Source organism: Vulpes vulpes, chromosome 4 (genome assembly GCF_048418805.1).
Source record: "Vulpes vulpes isolate BD-2025 chromosome 4, VulVul3, whole genome shotgun sequence".
In the NCBI taxonomy this organism is placed as follows: domain Eukaryota; kingdom Metazoa; phylum Chordata; class Mammalia; order Carnivora; family Canidae; genus Vulpes; species Vulpes vulpes.
Genome location: NC_132783.1, coordinates 104,457,220 through 104,476,438, shown reverse-complemented (window position 1 = coordinate 104,476,438; position 19,219 = coordinate 104,457,220). Strand labels below are relative to the sequence as shown.

The 19,219-nt window shown below is 32.8% G+C and overlaps 1 protein-coding gene across 1 annotated transcript in view; it reads left to right on the top strand.

The window, feature by feature from the left end:
• Positions 1-19,219, top strand: part of TENM2 (teneurin transmembrane protein 2) — a 3,534,961-nt gene that overhangs the window by 1,308,047 nt on the left and 2,207,695 nt on the right. Inside the window, exon 8 of the mRNA XM_072756643.1 lies at positions 16,684-16,774. The gene's annotated coding sequence lies outside the window, so the exon portion shown is untranslated. The remainder of the gene's footprint in view (positions 1-16,683; positions 16,775-19,219) is intronic.

The following is a 19,219-nucleotide window of genomic DNA, read 5'->3' as shown; positions in this document are numbered from 1 at the left end:
TGAAAGGGAATAAAGGGAAAGGAGAGAAAATGAGTGAAAATATCAGTGAGGGTGACAAAACATGAGAGACCCCTAATTCTGGGAAATGAACAAGGGGTGGTGGTAGGGGAGGTGGGCGGGTGGTTGGGGTGACTGGGTGTCAGGCACTGAGGGGGGGCACTTGGAGGGATGAGCAGTGGGTGTTATGCTATATGTTGGCAAATTGAACTCCAATAAAAAAAAAATAATAATAAACTCTGTGTGCTAAACCCGAATGCCTTAAGTAAGTAAATTTTTATATTTTCAGCTTTGATAGAGGATTATATATTTTTCAGAGATCCACAAAAGTATTCATGCTGACATTCAGATTTTAAATACACTGACTACCACTTATTTTAATCAAGTGCTGGCCTCCACTATGTCAATCTTGGCTGTCATGAAGCCAAAAAAAAAAAAAAAAAAAAAAAAGGAATACTGTGTGAACAGACCTTAGAGAAATTCTATAATGAACTTAATTCAGTAAAAAGTAAAAAATGATTAATAATCATATAACCATAGGTCAGAAAATCCACTTGAAAATAAGTTTAGTATAAATCAATGTAAATATTTAATAGAAACATATATTTATTTTCTAGTCCAAACTATTTTGTTTTAAAATGTATTTTGTAATGTATCTTACTTCTTATGTTTGTGTCATATGCAAATAGGAAAAATGTGGTCTGTGCTAAGAAATTAAGGTTAAGGATATTTTCCAAAATCTAATTTAAGGAAGAAAAACCAAAAGTAGAAATGACATAGTTTAACAATAAAGAAGATCCACATACTGAGATACATGCTGTTTAGAATTCCCAGTACTTGTTGGCAGTTACATGTAAGTATTGAATACACATAGCTGCTGAAATCCTTAGTGAAATATATAATTTATCACCAAAATGCTCATATACTCTTACACAAACAGAAGCCTCCTCACATTTTCGGTATCAGACAGAAGAAATTCACAGTGATTTTTTTTTTCTCCACTCAAGATTCAAAGCATTTTTCATTTTCACCATACATTTAGCAATTTAATTTAATTTTATTTATGTCTCATGTAAACAACTAAATCATAGGGTCAAAAATTATTCCTAAACTTGGTACTCTCACAGCAATGAGTAAAGAGCCTCTAATGTTGACAGCTCTTAATGATTGTTATACATACCTAACAAGACAAACTGTTGTCTAATTGGGAAAGGAGGGATTCAGAGGTGATAAGTGTAACACTAGACTACCCCAGAATGATCATTGCTTTGGAATTTACTTCCTAATAATAAAGTACACATATTCATAGTTAGAGAAAAATAGTATTTGAAACAGGCTATTAAATAGAAAACTTTACTTTTTGATTCTATAAAATAACTAAATCTTGCTCTAAAAATTCCCTTTTTTGGGGGGACACCTGGGTGGCTCAGTGGTTGAGCATCTGCCTTCAGCTCAAGGCATGATCCCAGGGTCCTGGGATCCAGTCCTGCACCAGGCTCCCCCACAGGGAGCCTGCTTCTCCCTCTGCCTGTATCTCTGCCTCTCTCTCTCTCTCTCTCTGTCTCTCATGAATAAATAAATAAAATCTTTTTAAAAAGAAATAAAAATTGCCTTTTTGTTTTGGTTTTTTAAAGGTTTTATTTATTTATTTGAATGACTGAGCAAGCGAGCAAGAGAAAGATAAAGAGCATAAGCAGGGAGGGGCAGAAGGAGAAGGAGAAGCAGGCTCTCTGCTGAACAGAGAGCCTGATGATGGACTGGATCCTGGGACCCAGAACTCCAGGATCATGACCTCAGCTGAAGGAAGAAGGTTAACCAACTGAGCTACCCAGGTGCCCCCACCCCCATACCCTTTTTAGATAAGAATTCTTGAAGACAAAAAAAAAAAAAAGAAGAAAGAAAAGAAAGAAAGAAAGAAAGAAAGAAAGAAAGAAAGAAAGAAAGAAAGAAAGAGAAAGAAAGAAAGAAAGAAAGAAAGAAAGAAAGAAAGAAAGAAAGAAAGAAAGAAAGAAAGAAAGAAAAGAAAGAAAGCTGTGCTAGGATTTTTTTTTTTGAATTTTTAAATTTTTTTTTAGCAACATTGTCCTAAAGCATGAATGTATGATAAAATATTTTTGCCTTTTATTTCTATTTCTATATGTGCCCTGTGTAGACTTGTGTGAAGAATAGGAACAATCTGTTTGTGCTAAATTTAAAAAAATAATAAAGGAAAATAAGGATACAGGTAAAAAGTCCTTGCTGTTTTCTTTGTTGTACTGTCAACAAATAGCTGAAGGAAGCAAAAGAGGAGAGGCCAAGAGCACTGACTACTCTGGAGTCAGGCAGATCTGGGTGCCCGCTGGCTTCCACCATTTTATAGCTAACAAGGAAATACTTAGAATGTCATTAGCCCTGCACCCCAAAATAGTAAGCATATAATGAGGGCAGGTGTTAGTATTTTATCATTTCTGACATAACTTGCCTTTTGTTTTTCAATGACTGTCTTCCATCTGAGGATATATCAGGAAGGTTTTGCTTTTTTTGATAGCAAGATAGAATTTTATATAACTTTCACAGATGCACTTTTGAAACCACTTCAAACTAGGAATCACTACTTTTTCTAAGCTTCTACTCCAGTCCCAACTCCTTCAACTGATGTCACAGCCAGGACTGCATCAGGAAGGCTCTGCAGTTCCTGCCATCGGCCATCTGCCATCTAGAACAGCCTTCCAGTACTCTCCATTTCATTAACTCTCTTTAAAACCCAGCTAAAAATATTCTCTTCTTCCTTGCTTATATATTTTAACTCTTCCCTGCCAGGAATTTTTATTTTTTCACTTAAAGTTCTAATTTATTTTAGCCTACATTTTTTTCCCTAATATCACTACAATAGTCTATTTAATTTTACCCATCAAATGATACTATATATTAGTATAATAAATTGGCCTTAATTATGATGGCAATGACTTTTTAAATCAAACTGAATGCCATAAAATTACACAACTTGATCATTGTTTTTAAATTAGCTGAAAATTTTTGCAAAATGTAAAATTAAGACATTTTTGTTAAAAAATAGAGATAGGAAGGAAAATAGAGATGTGGAATTAAGATATAATGTAACAAGTATTAATTTTGAAATTAGATCTAGGAGGAAAGCTAATAAGTTAGTCACTTGTCAACCACTTGTAAGGAATCTGACATGTTCAAGTCACTGTGTTAAAATCTAGAAAGTTGAAGACTGTATAACCTAATAATATGGAATATGAAGCATAAAGTAATTTCCAAGAATAAAATTGGAGGTCTCACACACACTGATTTCAAAACTTACTACAAAGCTGAAGTAATAAAAACAGTGTGGTGCTGGCATAAAGAGAGACATGTAGACCTATGGAATAAAATAACCCAGTAATAAGCCTTCACGTATACAATGAAACAATTTTTGACAATGGTGCCAAGAGAATTCAATGTGGAAAAGATACTTTTTCAACAAATGGTGTTGGGAAAACTGGATATTCATATATGAAAGAGTGAAGTTGGACCCTTACCCTTATATCTTTTATGCAAACAAAGTCAAAATGAATCAAGATCTAAAAATAGAGTTGAAACTATAAAGAAAGCATAGAAAGAAAGCTTCAAGGCATTGGATTTGGCAACAGTTTTTGTTTTTTGTTTTTTTTTTGTTTGTTTTTGATTTTGTTTTTTTTTTTGTTGTTGTTGTTGTTGTTTTTGTTTTTGATGTGGAACCAGAAACACAGCAACAAAAGTAAAAGTTAGATAAGGTGGGCTTCCAAATTAAAACTTTTTGGGTATAAAGGACATTATAAAAAAAAAAAAGTAAAGAAAGCAAAAACAAAAACAAAAACAAAAACAAAAACAAAAAAAAACGTAGAAATAGCCTACAGAATTGGAGGAAATATTTGCTTATCGGATAGCTGATAAGGAGTTACTATCCAGAATATATAGAGGACTCCACCACTCAACAACAAAAACAAACCAACCCAAAGTGTAGGATACCCTGTTGGTATCATGGAGAACTGCTTGATGGGGAAAACCTCCCATGTGTCTGGTCTGAGCAGTGGTGTGAGTTTGGTAGCAATGTGAGAGGGAAGGAGATACCCGGGAGTAGTGTAGGTTTTTCCTTCTCAGATACTTCGGGTTGCAAAATTTATAGGGACAGTGTTTCAATTTGGGAAACTGAAAACATTCCAGAGGTAAGTAGTGGTAATGATTGTTAACAATGCAAATGTATTGAATGCCACCAAACTCTACACTTAAAATTGTAAATTTTATGCATATTTTAATTGCAATTGAAAGATATGTAGATTAGATACAAAAAAAGATATATGGAATGGATACAATGAGAACAGGATAGATAAATTGAGAATTATACATACAAAATACATATGTAATCTTACAATAATCAGAAGAATCAAATTATAACAGATTTTTATTTACTCATCATATTGGGAAAAAATAAAGATCAGTGAAATTATGTACCAATAAGCTCATTGAATGCAGATTGTCCTTTTGGTCATGGGAGTGCTGCCTGTCAAAGGGCAATATGCATTAACTCTTAATACTAAAACTGCTGATAACCCAACTATGTAATTCTTGGTATTTACCCTGGAAAGTATGTGTTCAGAAAGAGTCATGAACAGACTTGGATTATAGCTTCATTTTGATAGGGGTTAAAAAGCCTTCTAGTGTTCATAATCATTTTACTAAGGAAATGAAGATCACAAATCTATATTGTGAACTATTTTTGTGATGGTTAAAACAATCTGTATATACATACACATATGTATCTATAGGAAACAGTGATATTTTCCAGATAAATTGTTAAGTAATAAAAGCTACTGAGAAAAAAAATAATGAAATATATATCTGAAAAAAATTCAAACCCCAAATATATCTCACTAAAACAAGTATTTCCCATTTTGATTATAAATTTATATTGAGTTTATTTATGGTTGTTATTAGAAAATCAGCATGATACCAACTGTTGGAAAAAAAATAAAAAACTATTTTAAATGTAATTAAACTAAATTTTCCAATCCACCCTACCTTAAAAGTAACAATTTCTATTTATTATCTTTGTACATATAATACAAAATTATGCATATATATGTAAATTTATATGATGTTAGTGTGTATTAATGGTTTCATATGATTTCATTAAATAGATGTTTCTTATTATTTTTATTTTTAAGATTTACATTTCTGCTTTGAGATACTTTGGGGTACTAGAATAAACATCTTTGTAAATATAGTCATTTGCATTTTGAAATATTTTTACAAACATTCTAAGGGGTAGGAATACTGGTCAAAAGCTACATATGTTTTACTGAATAATTCTCCAAAGGTACTCAAGCAATTCACCTTCCCAGATGTAGCATAGAAACATATTACCTATTGCTTTCAAACTAATTTAACGAACATTGGGCATAATTATTAACTTTCTTATTTTTTTCTGACTTGAAAATCATAAATGGCATCCATTGCTGCTTATTTGCAATCTTTTTTACTTTCAAAAGTGAAAAAGATCTAATATTGTGGTCTTCCAAACATATATTCTCTTGTGGGAATTTTTTTCTTTTTTTATTCAAGGAAGTCTTAATATCATAGTTATCAAATTATATGAATATAATAGTGGTATTATTGTTATAACTGTTATATTGTGGGATGACTGGATGGCTCAGCAGTTGAGTGTCTGCCTTCGGCTCAGGTCCTTATCCCAGGATCCCGGATCGAGTTCTGCATTGGGCTCCTTGTGGGGAGCCTGTTTCTCCCTCTGCCTATGTCTCTGCCTCTCTCTCTCTGTGTCTCTCCTGAATAAATATATAACATACTTTTTTAAAAAACTGTTATATTGTCTTTTCAATTGTATCTGCTTTTTCTTTAGAAAATTGTTAATATTATATATTGCCATGTTGTATTATATATAAATGCTATATCAATAGAAAGTCATTATTATATAGCAATATTAATATCATTATTATTACTTTTAGAACTACTATTCTTTTTGTCCCCCATTATTTAATAAAACATACATACACAGACAGCACAAATCATAGTTACCACAAAGCTTGATGTGTTCACACAACATGAAGATTTCTGTGTAACCTGCAACCAAATAAAGAACCCAGTTATTACCAAAACCTGAGGCCCCATGTTTCCCTTTTTAGTTACTGTTATTTATTATAATATAATTTTATACACATACATATGTTGATGTTTATTATCTTTGAATTACCTTTCCTCACCTCAAATTTTAGAAAGGTATAATGCCCTCAAATATCAGACAAATACTCTGATTTATGTTCTACTAGATTCTCAATATTTGCTTTTGAGTGTTAGAATTTGAATATATAAATTCTTGGGAATGAAGTTAAAGTAGTCACAGCTGGACATGAAATATTAATTAAATGAATATGCACATGGCAGTTATATACATTAAAATGATATTACCAAATATAATATGTTAATTTGGAAATACTGTAGTTTTTTCATTCCTCATTTCAAGTAATGGTACAAAAACCTTACCTGTGTCTTTTCTGTCATGTCTTTTATCATAACTGATTTCTGCCATCCAGGTAGTTTCCTGAGCACCTCATTTATACTGCTGCCAAGTTCTTTAAGATCAATATTCTTTTTAATCTGCATATACTTCTGTTCCTAGAGTTCATTATGAGGCATAAATAGCCATTTGCAAAATATATGGATTAGTGTTAGTTCGTTTATCTGTTTCTATATTCTCTTGTGTTGTCCTGTAGGTTTGTTTTCATGATCCTTAAGTAGTAAAGTATAGCCAGTTAATGTATCACATGGTGATGCATCAAGCCTCTAAAGGGATTAATGGCCGTCTCTAGATTTGTAATTATGGTCACTTAACTATAAAACAATTGCCACCTACATTAAATATATTTGGCTTCTTTTCTTTAAACTTTATCAAGTGACATCTAAAAGTATCAGAAGTTTTCACTTATTGCCTTGATTTTAAGCCAATGATTATCTGGGAAATGTGTCTTTTTCAAAAAATAATAATTGAGATTATGCTCTACATAATGGAAAAAGTTGGTTAGATAATGATTCTAATTTAAGGCACAGTTTTGGGGAAATCAGTTTGTGATATGTCCTGGAATATTTGGCAACTCATTTGTGTCCTAACAAGATGAAAATTACTTTGTGTAACTACACTTAAACTACCTGAAAAGAGGAGAGTTTATCTTTTCTCCATTACATAGGGCTTTGTATCTTCTATGATAAGTAACTTCAAATCAACTTCTCATAAGTGCCTCTAAGAAGTTCATGTATAGCTGGACTTCTTATTTCTGCTCAAGTCCACTCTTACACCCATGCCTCCGTTCCTATCTCTCCAAGAGATGCAGAGAGACCCAAAGAGCTACTTGAACTTTCTGGCTCTTTCTCAATGTTATGAGAAAGCCACCTCTACTGCTTTAATTCCTATATCACCTCTCATTTTCTCTTTTCAGCACCTATTCATTTTTAATTACTCAATAATTACCATGAAAATTTTAAAATCCATCTAGACTTGGTGTAAGATATGTTGTGAGTCAGAGATGTAACATCTCTGACAACAAATAAGTTCTCCCAAACCAGTTGTGTATAATCCTTTTTGTCTTCTCCTTTGTCTTTCTGTGTTTTAAATTTTCTGTTGGAGATAAAATTCTGAATTTTTATTCTACTTTACATAAGTGCTAATACTTCATAGTTTTAATTACTGGATAAAAAAGTTAGTGTCTTTTCAATAATTTTCTACATAAAAATAATATTTGATAACTTGTCTTGTTATTATCAAAAGAGCATTTAAAATATATCTGTTACCTTGCTATAAAATATATTTTGGGATTTTTGGTTGGAACACCTTACTTGTTTTTGAGAAGACTATTTCATTTGTTTTATACACTATATCTTCCTTGCTATAGCTAGATGAAATTTCTGACTTTTAAAAAATGTTTTTAATCACATATAATTCCAAAAATTTACAAGAATTTTCATCAGACGCATCAAAGGGACCACCTATGGCTGAGTGAGAGTAGGAGAATTCTGTTAACCATTTTTATTTATAGTTCAAAAATTTTTTATGAGAATCATTTAGGAAGCTGCTAATATACAAATAAACAGCATTCACAAGTGAAATGCATGTTTTCCCTCTGAGAGCTATGCTATTTTAACTGCTAAGCCATACCTAGGGGATTGCTTTCAAAGGAAATCACTAACAAAAAACCAAGGTGGCATAATGTGGAGAGTATCATTGCTTAAGGATATTTCAGAACTTAAGGGTTTTTTTTTAAATATACATTATTAGCTTTATAGTAAACTTAAGGTTAAGCAAAATAATTTGGTGTTTGATAATCATTTCGTGCACAGAAAGCACTGGATAGAGAATAAGAAAAAGGAGATCCTTTTTTAGCTGGCTTGAAAATGCCAGGTTATTTCTTTTTTGTTTGTTTGTTTGTTTTTAAATGCCAGGTTATTTCTATTCCTCATCTTGACCACGTAAGGAATGAGATGATGATTACAACTGTGAGCAATCTGCATTTGAGGTATTAGGCAAATTAACCTGACTTTGAACTCTATCAGTTGAAGTAATGGTAGTAAAATTGTTTGTCCTATCATTGTATTTATACTCATACTAGCTCGGGTTTTACTTAAAAAAAAAATCTACACTATCCAGCTGGCTTAATTAAGTATTAGGTTTTAGGGAAATATCTCACATAGCTGCAAAATACATGAAACCATAGGGGTAAGTGATTATCCTGAACTATTGGGATACACATTGATGAAACTAAGACAAGGCCTTTTAAAGACTAAGAACTATTTCCAGGCAGTGGTTACATTGTCCATAGCATGAGATACTCTTTAAATTAAAAAATAAAAAAAAAAGAAATTTAACAAAATTTTAAAAATCCATTGAGGACATCTCTACTCTCTTCAGTTTAAAAATGGATTTCAAGTTGCCTCTTAGATGTGCCAATCTGGAAGCCCGGAATGAAAGAGAAAGGGAAAGAAGAGCTCAACTATAAAGTTGGTAATACATTAGCTAATTCTTTTATGGAACATTTTGAAGCATAGGATATTAAATCACCTTTTCCTGTTCAGTTAGCTTTTGAGTCTGATAAGCATCAAAGCTCAGAGAGAAAAGCAAAGTCCAAAGAGACTGACATATAAGCACACAGTTTAAAAATTTAGAAAAAGAAGTGTTGTACCTTAAGATCTTTCTTGTAGTTATGCTGAAACTGCCACTAGTTTTGTAATAAAAACTGAAAATTTAAAAAAAACACAAAAACAAAAGAGAGAGAGAAAGAAAAAAAGAGGACCAAGTTGGAATCAAGTTTCACAAAGGGACTTCAGTCGCTTTTTGAGGACTTTAAAACATCTGCAGAAAACGTCTTTCTGTTTGACTATTGATGGCAGTAGCAAATTATAGGCTCGTTTCTACACCATTATTCAGCATCTGCCAATGATGACCCCCACCCTTTGCCCTATATGTAAATATATGTTCTTTGCAATTCCCAAATGGGTTGGTAACCAATGGAGAAAGATTTGGAAAAAGACACCTCAATTTCATGAAGTACATGGAGCCAGTAGCTCATGACTGGATATTAGCTGAACTGCTGACCTCATAGTTGATAGAGCTTTCAAAAGTGCTTAACTTAGTAGCAAAGAGTAGCTTACCCTCTGGTGAAATCAGGATCAATACTTATTAAATACTTCATGAACTCTATTCATTTCTAAAACCGCCACTTGTCTGCCCTTCCTGTCATGTTCTGAATTAATTTGATATGTAATACAATTCTTACATTTTGTATTAGGTTACTTGTATGCTGAAAAGGGAAAGGCATACCTTGGATGATGAGGGAGGAGTCTGTTATTGTTGTATCGTTAACTATCTCTCCTTTTTTCTGAGAGATGGAGTATAACACCCTTCTAGAACATATTTTTTTCATTACTTTCCCTCTATCCTCCTTATTATTGATAGGCCTAAAATCACAACCAAAACATTAAACATTTATTATATACTTTCTTCCCAGCTCTCTGAACAAAAGTGATTTCTGTAAACACAAATTAATCATTTTCCCCAAATACTCTATTGATTGTCTGAAATGAAGCAAAATATGGGATGTCAGAGTAATTATAAATGTATCTGTTAATATTATTCTGAGGGAGTTCTGTTTAATATTTACTTTTTTCCTCTAGAAAAGAGTCAGTAAGACAAACTATATAATCTAGGAAATAAAGCTCTATATAGTCTCATTCTTGAAAGATAAAGTGTTAACTGTTTTTTTTACAGAATTTTCTGATATTTATAATAAAATATTTGGATATATATCATTATAAATTATTTAATTAATATTTTTTTTTAATTAATATTGTTAATTATGCTTCCCTAAAACTTTCATTTTTTCCTTAACAATACACATTGAATATGCAGTTATTTACCTGGCCCTATGACATGTCATTGTATGGGGAAATTTTTAACACATTTTCTACTGGCTGGCTTTGGAATGTTTTCTAAATTGTTGATTATTGTTAAACAGTACTGCTGTATACATTCTAGCACATCCTTGTATATTTCTATATATTGGAATATTTCCCTTCATGAAATTCATAGATTTAGAATCCTGGCTTTATAACATATGTGCATTCTAAAGGCCATATCATTTTGGGCTTCATCAACATTGTATAAAAGTGCCCATTTCCCCTACTCTGTACAGATAGCATACAATATGAGCAATCTTTGAAATCTTTGTCAGTTGTATAGTGCCTTTTCATTATTCTATTTTCTTATGCAGTGACACGTAGTAAAATCATTTTATCATTGATCATAATACGTATAAGTTTGTATACTAGATATAAATATAAAATTTGGTGACTTATCAACTCTAACCCATCTTCTGTAACCTTTCCTCATTTATCTTTCTAGAAGTCTATGTTAATTTATAAATATCTAAAATTTAGCAAATATTTTAATTTTTTTTTGATTTGATAGCATTTCAGTTTACTTTTATTTTTCAAGTTAAGCATATTTTCATTACTTAAGTGAAATTATTTAAACATGTGAAAAATACACTGAACATTTTATTTCTCTCAGTGGAAAATTAAAGAACAAACTTGGTTCTTTGTTTTCTGGCTACATTGTTTGCAATAAAATTTGAAGATCTAAGGCCTACTTTTATTTTTTATTTATTTTTTTTTTTATTTATGATAGCCACAGAGAGAGAAAGAGAGAGAGGCAGAGACATAGGCAGAGGGAGAAGCAGGCTTCATGCACTGGGAGCCTGATGTGGGATTCGATCCCGGGTCTCCAGGATCGCGCCCTGGGCCAAAGGCAGGCGCCAAACCGCTGCGCCACCCAGGGATCCCTAAGGCCTACTTTTAAAGTATTCTTTTGGTTATGTGATTAAAAGGATATTGTACTTGTTCTGTAGGCAAGCTTTCCACTTCTCAGTATTTCATGCCTAGAAAATAGCGGGATTGTCTCTAAGTTTATCCTAATCTATGTGATATGTGACAGATCTCACACCATAATATTTAATATAGTCTTGCACAAATGACATGATGCCATATGGTGTCTAAAATTTAAACTGAAAATCGTAATTTTTGGATCTGATACTGGCAATCAATTTTAATAGTAAAATAATTTAATAAGGCAAGTGTAACAAAGTAAAATATAAAGTATTGATAATTTTACCTAAGGTTACCAGTCAATAATATTCAAAATCATTATTTTGACATTTACTTTAATTCAATTTTTAATGTAATCCCACTCTACTTTTTATTTTTTTCACCTTGAAAATATTTGCTTCAAACATTGAAACAAAAAATATTGAAACATTTTTTCTCCTTTATTAATAAGAATAGCATTTTGGTACTTCCCAATGGTAAAATGATCTTTCTATAAGGTCATGATTTTGGTTGGCCTAGCTATCCAGTTAAAAAATATCTCAATATTTTTTGACTAATACATATATATATATTGAAAGATTTTTCCTGAAGAGACTTTATAAAGCAACAGCATCAATAATGTTAACTTTAATATTATCTGTTATCTTCACTGTTACTTGCAAATGAAGCAGGCATTATTTTTAATTTTTCGAAAACTGATACCCAAGGAGAATAAATGACTTCCCAAGACTCTAAAACCAATACCCAATAGTAAACCAGAGTTTTTCTGATTGTTAAAATCATGAGAAGTGTGTGTGTGTGTGTGTGTGTGTGTGTGTGTGTGTGTGTGGTCAAGCTAAAATAGAGTGCTTGGAATGATCAAATTTGAAGGTGCATTTCCATAAGAAAAAAGCATTTGTAGAAAAATAGGAAGTTATGGAAATTCAATAGAATTAAAGCAAAGTAAATATGTGGATACAGTGGAGCAGAGAAGTGGACAACTCATAGTTTTGAACTGGGGGTACATATAATTGAAATTCAAATAAAATTGATAATTTAGTAAAAATTATTTATTTTATCATAGGTGAGAATGGTTGAATAAAACTGCTGGATATATCATTTGAGGGCAGCCAGGGTGGCTCAGTGGTTTAGCGCTGCCTTCAGCCCAGGGCATGATCTGGGAGACCCAGGATCGAGTCCCACGTCCGGCTCCCTGCATGGAGCCTGCTTTTCCCTCTGCCTCTCTCTCTCTCTGTTTCTCTCATGAATAAATAAATAAAATCTTTAAAAAATTGAAAAATAAAATCATTTGAATGTTGTCCTTCCTTCTATTGATGTGTCTCTTCAATATCTGTTTACCAATCTAACATCAAGACTTTCTACAAATTCATTCCTCCCTTTCAAATATATCTTCTATGACTCTATCACATTCTAAAATACATACTTTGCTCATTTGTAGTTTCATAATTTTGCTTTATTTTCCCTAGACCTGAGATGTTCTCTCTCCTATTAAATTATTAAATCAGATATTTCCAGTGTTCTGAATGCAAAAGATAGTTTTCTTCTGTATAGCTCTTTAGCCAATGCCATCCCCAAATAATCCCACTTCCTATGCATTACTACAGGATAATAACAACTATTACTTCCTGAGAGTTTACTGCATGGCTTATCATGTTTATGTGTTCTGCTTGTGATATCTCCTTTATTTCTCAGGAAAACTCATTAAGATAGGTAATATTTTGATCTTCATTTTAAGGATGAGTAAACTGAGACCAGAAGACTAAGTAAACTTCTGAAGATTGCGTATCTACTGCTTGACTCTGCCTGCATTGTTTGGCTTGTAACTGCTTATCATTATCCACTTTTCATCCTCATTGACATTTAATGAACCACATAGCTTGGATATTTTTATGTAGGTCAGAACACATAACAGAGCAGTAACACATAGTAGGAGCTTAATAAAGTTCAGGGAAAACAATGAATATGCTTTCAATATTAAGAATGCTGGTAAGGCTTATTGCAGAGTTAAAAAATAAAATATGAACCCATGGTGATGTGGAACATTTAAATCTAATTTAATTATAATCTTTATATGAAGGAGAAAAAACTGCATGTGACAGCTGTGATATCCATAAAACTTTTGTTTAAAAAATTTTGTTTCTTATGTCTCAATTTATCTGTTTACACTGAATCTTTTTGTTTGTTTCTTTTCATGTTTTTTTTTAATTTCAATAAAGCTATTTTCACCCATGTTAGCTTCACTGATATGGTTTTAGTAGTTCTTATCTGAAATCATCCTCAGGAATTTTTTTTCTTTTTGGCTATTTCAAAGGCGAAAAAATACTTAATATCAGTATGAATAACACATGTGCTCATTGCAGCATAATGTTGGTGCAATCTGTGCTTGATACAGTTATAAATAAGTCTTTGAAAGCATTTTTCTGTATTTTAAATAAAGGCTATAGAAAGCCACAAGAAGGATCTAGTCTTGTTAATATCACAAGCTGTTTCCCCACCTGCACTCAGAGCAGCTTTAGTACAGCAGCTGTTTGGGTTCGTGTTGGCACATCACTGTCTGCACAGGAACCCCATGGTTTACACAGAAAATGAATAGGCCACAGTTCCAATGGGGGTCTTTAATAATCCTTCCTCTAATGCTACCATGTGTGAGCATTGGGCTTTGAAGGGGTGTGAGGTGTGAAGTTTCAGGAGGATTATATAAAGCTACTCAATTTCGAAAGGTAGAAAGAGCATTAGAAAAACTGAGAGTGCCTCTGCATTCCTCCTGCATGTTGATCAAATGCAGTTTATATTGATATTACAGCTTCATGTCCAGCATGTGATAGCAAGTAAAGGGATTGGTATAATTATGCAATTCACTCCATCCGGCCTCCTTTAACATTGACAAACAAAACCCAGCACAGATGTTTCATTGATTTTATTTACCAAATATTAGCTGTGAAAATATTAACCTGATGGGAACAAATATCTATCTAGTAGTACCTATGGAGATTAAATCCAAGAAGGAAGAAATTTACATATTGGACTTATCTATGTATAGTTGGGTGGCCATTGGACATTCAGGAATAAAACTTTTTTTCTTTCTTTCTTTCTTTCTTTCTTTCTTTCTTTCTTTCTTTCTTTTCTTTCTTCTTTCTTTCTTCTTTTCTTTCTTTCTTTCTTTCTTTCTTTCTTTCTTTCTTTCTTTCTCTCCTTTTTTCTTTCCTTCTCTCTCTCTCTCCCCTTCCCTCCCTCCTTTCTTTTCCCGTTTCCCTTTCCTTTTCCCTTTCCCTTTCCTCTTTCTCCTTTCCTCTCCTCTCCTTTCTTCCCCTCCCCTTCCCTTCTTTCCCTTCCCTTCCCTTTCCTCCTTTCCTCCCTCACCTCTTTATTTCTTTCTCTCTTTCAATGTCACACAACCTACTAAAAATATCATGTGTGACAGTCAGTGAATTATGGTCTATTAGTCCTTGTGCTTACCTGACAGGTAAATTATTTATTGAATTTCAGGAATTCATTTAAAATGAAGGACTATGTTCTAATAACTCTTCTTTTAAAGTACTTCCAAGGACCCAGAATTCCCCCTCTAGTTGATTCTAAGCATTTTGTGGGGACTATAGCATGACAGAGGTGAATTATTACAGTCATTCACTTAAAGACATGCTGTGTGGAACTGCAGAACCAAAGTCCTAGAGCCTCATGAGCTATCTACCACCTCAAATTAGAATGTTAAGTGCCAAATATCTTTAAGCATTGAGGATGGCCAGTATTAACTTAAGGAATTTTTATCTCCAGTAGTATATGAAAACAAAAGTAAAAATTTGCTCAGTCCACCATGCTTTGCCTCTGTGAATCAGGTACTGTGCTAGGCACTTCAGAACTAAATGATGTATAAGACTGATACCAAAAGAAAGACTCACATTCAAGGAGGGGTGATAGAAGTGTAAACACATGCGTGCACTAACACCCCGGTATAGAGGCATCTTCGAGGAGAGGGTAATAAACTCCTTCAGGATGTAAAAGAGAAGGCCTCTGATAAGATGACATCTTAAAACAGGACTTAAAAGAATAGAACTTTTCTAGGTGGATTAAAAGGTAGGATGAATCATATACACAAAGTGTGATTATAGATTAAATGGAGTTTGGTATTGCTTAGCTTCAAATCAACTGGAAGAGCATACAGACACTGAAAAGATGAGTCTGCAAAACAGGCTAAGGCCAGATCATGAAAAATATTTTTGTTTTCCTACTGATCTCAGGATGAAAAACTATTGATGTGAAATAAGTCAAAGGCTGGCACGTTTTTATTTATGTTTGGAAAGGTGCTTCCAACAGTGCAGAGTGGACTAGAGAGAGGTCTATGCAGGGGTGACTGTTTGGGGGAATTTTGCTATAGTACAAAGCCAGGTAATGGGAAAAATGGTAGGAAACCTTTAATAGGAGACACAAACAAGGATATATTTAAGAGGTGGATTTTCCAGTGTTTATTGAACTGCTGGAGTGAGGAAGAAGTGGATAACTTGAACATTTCTGAATTGATAAATCTTCTAAGCTTTTTTTCCGAAGATTCACAAAACATCATCCCCTCTTAAGTTTTGTCAGATGACAGTGACTTTTCTGTTCACTGCTCTGAATTTTTTGAACCCCTGAGTACTATCCTGATCTTATGCAACAGAATATAGACAAATTATAGACTTGTAGTGTAGGACAACCAATGACTGCTTCTAGTACAGCTTGCTGAATATTTGGGGACTCTTAGGGCTTGATGACAGATTTTTAAGCCACATATTAAAAATGATAGTAGCTACTACTGCCCTCCTTAAGGTTAAAACAGCTTCCAGTTTTTGCCCTAATATTGTCAAGAATCACAATTTCTTTCTCAGAAAACTACTCTAATTGGATTCAGTGGACCTTGACTGGCTTGTCACAGCTATATTCAGGGTGAAGGTGAAATCTTTGAGGAGTTTGTTCCTAGAAACAAGAGCTGAGCATATCTGATAAAGGCATTTAAGAGTATATATCTTTATGTAGGTTTTTTCATAGTACTTTCTATCATTTATATTATATAATAATTATATATATATATAATAATATACATATTTTCTATTTTCTGTATTTTACTTATAAAATAATAATTTCTAGAAAAAAAAAGATAGTTCATGAAGGATGATTTAACACCCAAATCGTATGCATGTATACTTACATTTTTGAAAGTTTATCAATTAAATGAATATAAAACTTGAGAACCTTTTTTTGTTTTTTTACTGTATTGAAAAGATCTCAATTTTAAATTTGCAACAGGTGAGAATTTGCTCTTAAGTCTACATGAGGAATTAGGCATGTGTCCTGAGTAATTACCTGAATGAAAGAGGAACCTTAGTAACTTTGTAAGGTAAGTGCCTCCTTTAAACTTCTAAAATCTGGACCATATAAGAGGCCATTATTTAAAATAATTAGAGTTGATTTTTCTTGATAAGTTAGAGTAAAGTTAATTTACATTTCTCACTCAAATTCCCTTAATTCATACTTTGGTGGCTGGTCCATCACCATGTTTATGCTATTTTATACACTACACACACACGCACACACACACATATCACACACATATATATATATGAATATACACATATATTAAATACTGAAAAAACATTGTCAAAAGACTATCTGCTAGGCTAACAAGTAGAAAATGTGATCTTTTTTAAAATAACATGAATATACCACGCGTTTCAATATTTTGACGTCCCAGATAGCAGAATCACGATGTTGCAACATGTTCAAATATGAGATTGTATGAAGCATTTTGGTTCTAACTTCCAATTAAGACAGGGACCATTTTGGACTTAGCCTATTTCCTGGGGAGCCACAGTGATGTTTTCAAAAGTAACAGGACACAGTTTGTCTCTTCATTCATTTACCTAAAAGAAATGTGGCAGGGAAAAACTTGGAGGTAAGGACTAAAAGTGTGACAGATATACGGCATGAGAAACAAAGCTCTTTAAAGAGAAAGTAAATGTTACAAGAGAGAACTCTGTTGGAAGGTGAGCCAATCAAAGTTGGTTGTGCTAAATGAAGCGGCTAAGAGAGAGGCGCCTCTGACTTCTCAAATTTATATTAAAAAATTCTGCTGCTCACCTTTCACGAACCCGATTCCCTAACAAGCAGGTTGACATTAAGTCCTTCGTTCTTTAGAAATTTTAATATTTGGGGAGTATATGGAGTGCGTCACCTGGAAATGTAAAAAGCAATTCTTAAGATATGGCACTCTGTTCCAGTTTCATCAGGATGTAATTCTGTTCTTTTTAATGAGTAGTTTGATTATCACTGTGGAAGTGAGAATACCTGAATTCTGAGGTGCTATACAGAAATGCAACTGAAAAAGCAAGCAATAATCTTCAAGTAGATCAGTTTCTGAAAGTGGCATTACTTTCATCTATCAATGATATTAAACTGTTTGTCTTTTATTGAAAGGCAGAAAGAGAAGGGACTAGATTTTTGCAAGGTTTAATACAATTTGAGATGCTAACTATAACACCTAAAAGTAAGGGTATGTTTATGACATTTTACTGTGTTTTGTCTATTTTCTGAAAAACTCTTATTCAAGAATGAATTCTGATAATAATGCACTAAATGGGCTCAGTGTGGGGTTGAATAAGTGCTGCTCTTTTGAAAGAGACCAGACTTTTTCAGAAAGTATTAAAATTTTGCATTGATAAGAAAACTTTTGACTCTCTAAATTGAGCCTCATAAAGAATCTCTTTTAACTGATCTTCACTCTGGCTCCATAATGGGTGGGTGGGAATGAGGGAGGAGAACTTTTCTACTTCTCTCAAACCCTAAAAATTTTCAAATCTTTTTCTTGTAATTTTTGATTAATAGCACCCTTGATTTTGATTTATATTATCCTATTATTCATTATATGGGAGAAAGAGAAGTCACTTTTTTTCCAATTGAATTTTAAAAATTAGGGCTAGCAGTGATGGAATTTAAAATCAAATTATCCTGTCAGAGTGACAGATAAATCTCAAGAGAATCTAATGAGATTTTCCCCTGGCAGGATGCTAAATTTCTCCCTTTCCCAGATTCCTTCATTCCAGATTTTGACTGTGAGTGACAGTGAGCATCTATGTTTTGAAATATGTTATTATTTGTGTCATTTGATTCTTATTTAGAAATTCTGGGTTGGCTTCCTTACTTATTTGTTCTAGGTTAAAGGGGAAAAATATACATAGATGTCAAGTAGGTGCATTTTTTCCTATGGAAAGTTGTGGGTAATTTCCATATACTTGAATTTGGTTAAAGAGAGCAGATTCACCAAATTCTACCCCTGCCTTTACACGTTACTATTCTTAAAGAATACCTATTACAGAAGTGGAGGTGGTGTAAATATGATACAATTTTCTTACAATACTGCTCTATTCCTGTTTAGTTTTTTTCCCCTTTCCTCTTTATTTTCTCATTATCCTCAACTACATCTCTGGTGCTTTCACAGTAATATATAGACCTTTAGAGTTCTGTATTCACTCAACAATTTTGTTTTATATAATCATGGATTTAGAGAGTCTCCATTTTTGATAGCTAAAAAGAAACTATTATTTGCTGTCTTTTAAAACACATGACAACAACTCTTAAATGAACTAATGGATGTGCACTTCATTTCTCTGCAATGGAACATATCTAAGTTAAGTAAGCAGTATATCAAATGACATTAACTAAATAACTGAATTGTCAAATGATAGTTTAAAATGTCTTGCAGAGGCAAAAGAAGTACAGAAAAAAGGATTTGTTATTAAGGGGCCCTCCATATTAAGAGATTGTGTTAGAGTAGAAGGAGCATTGC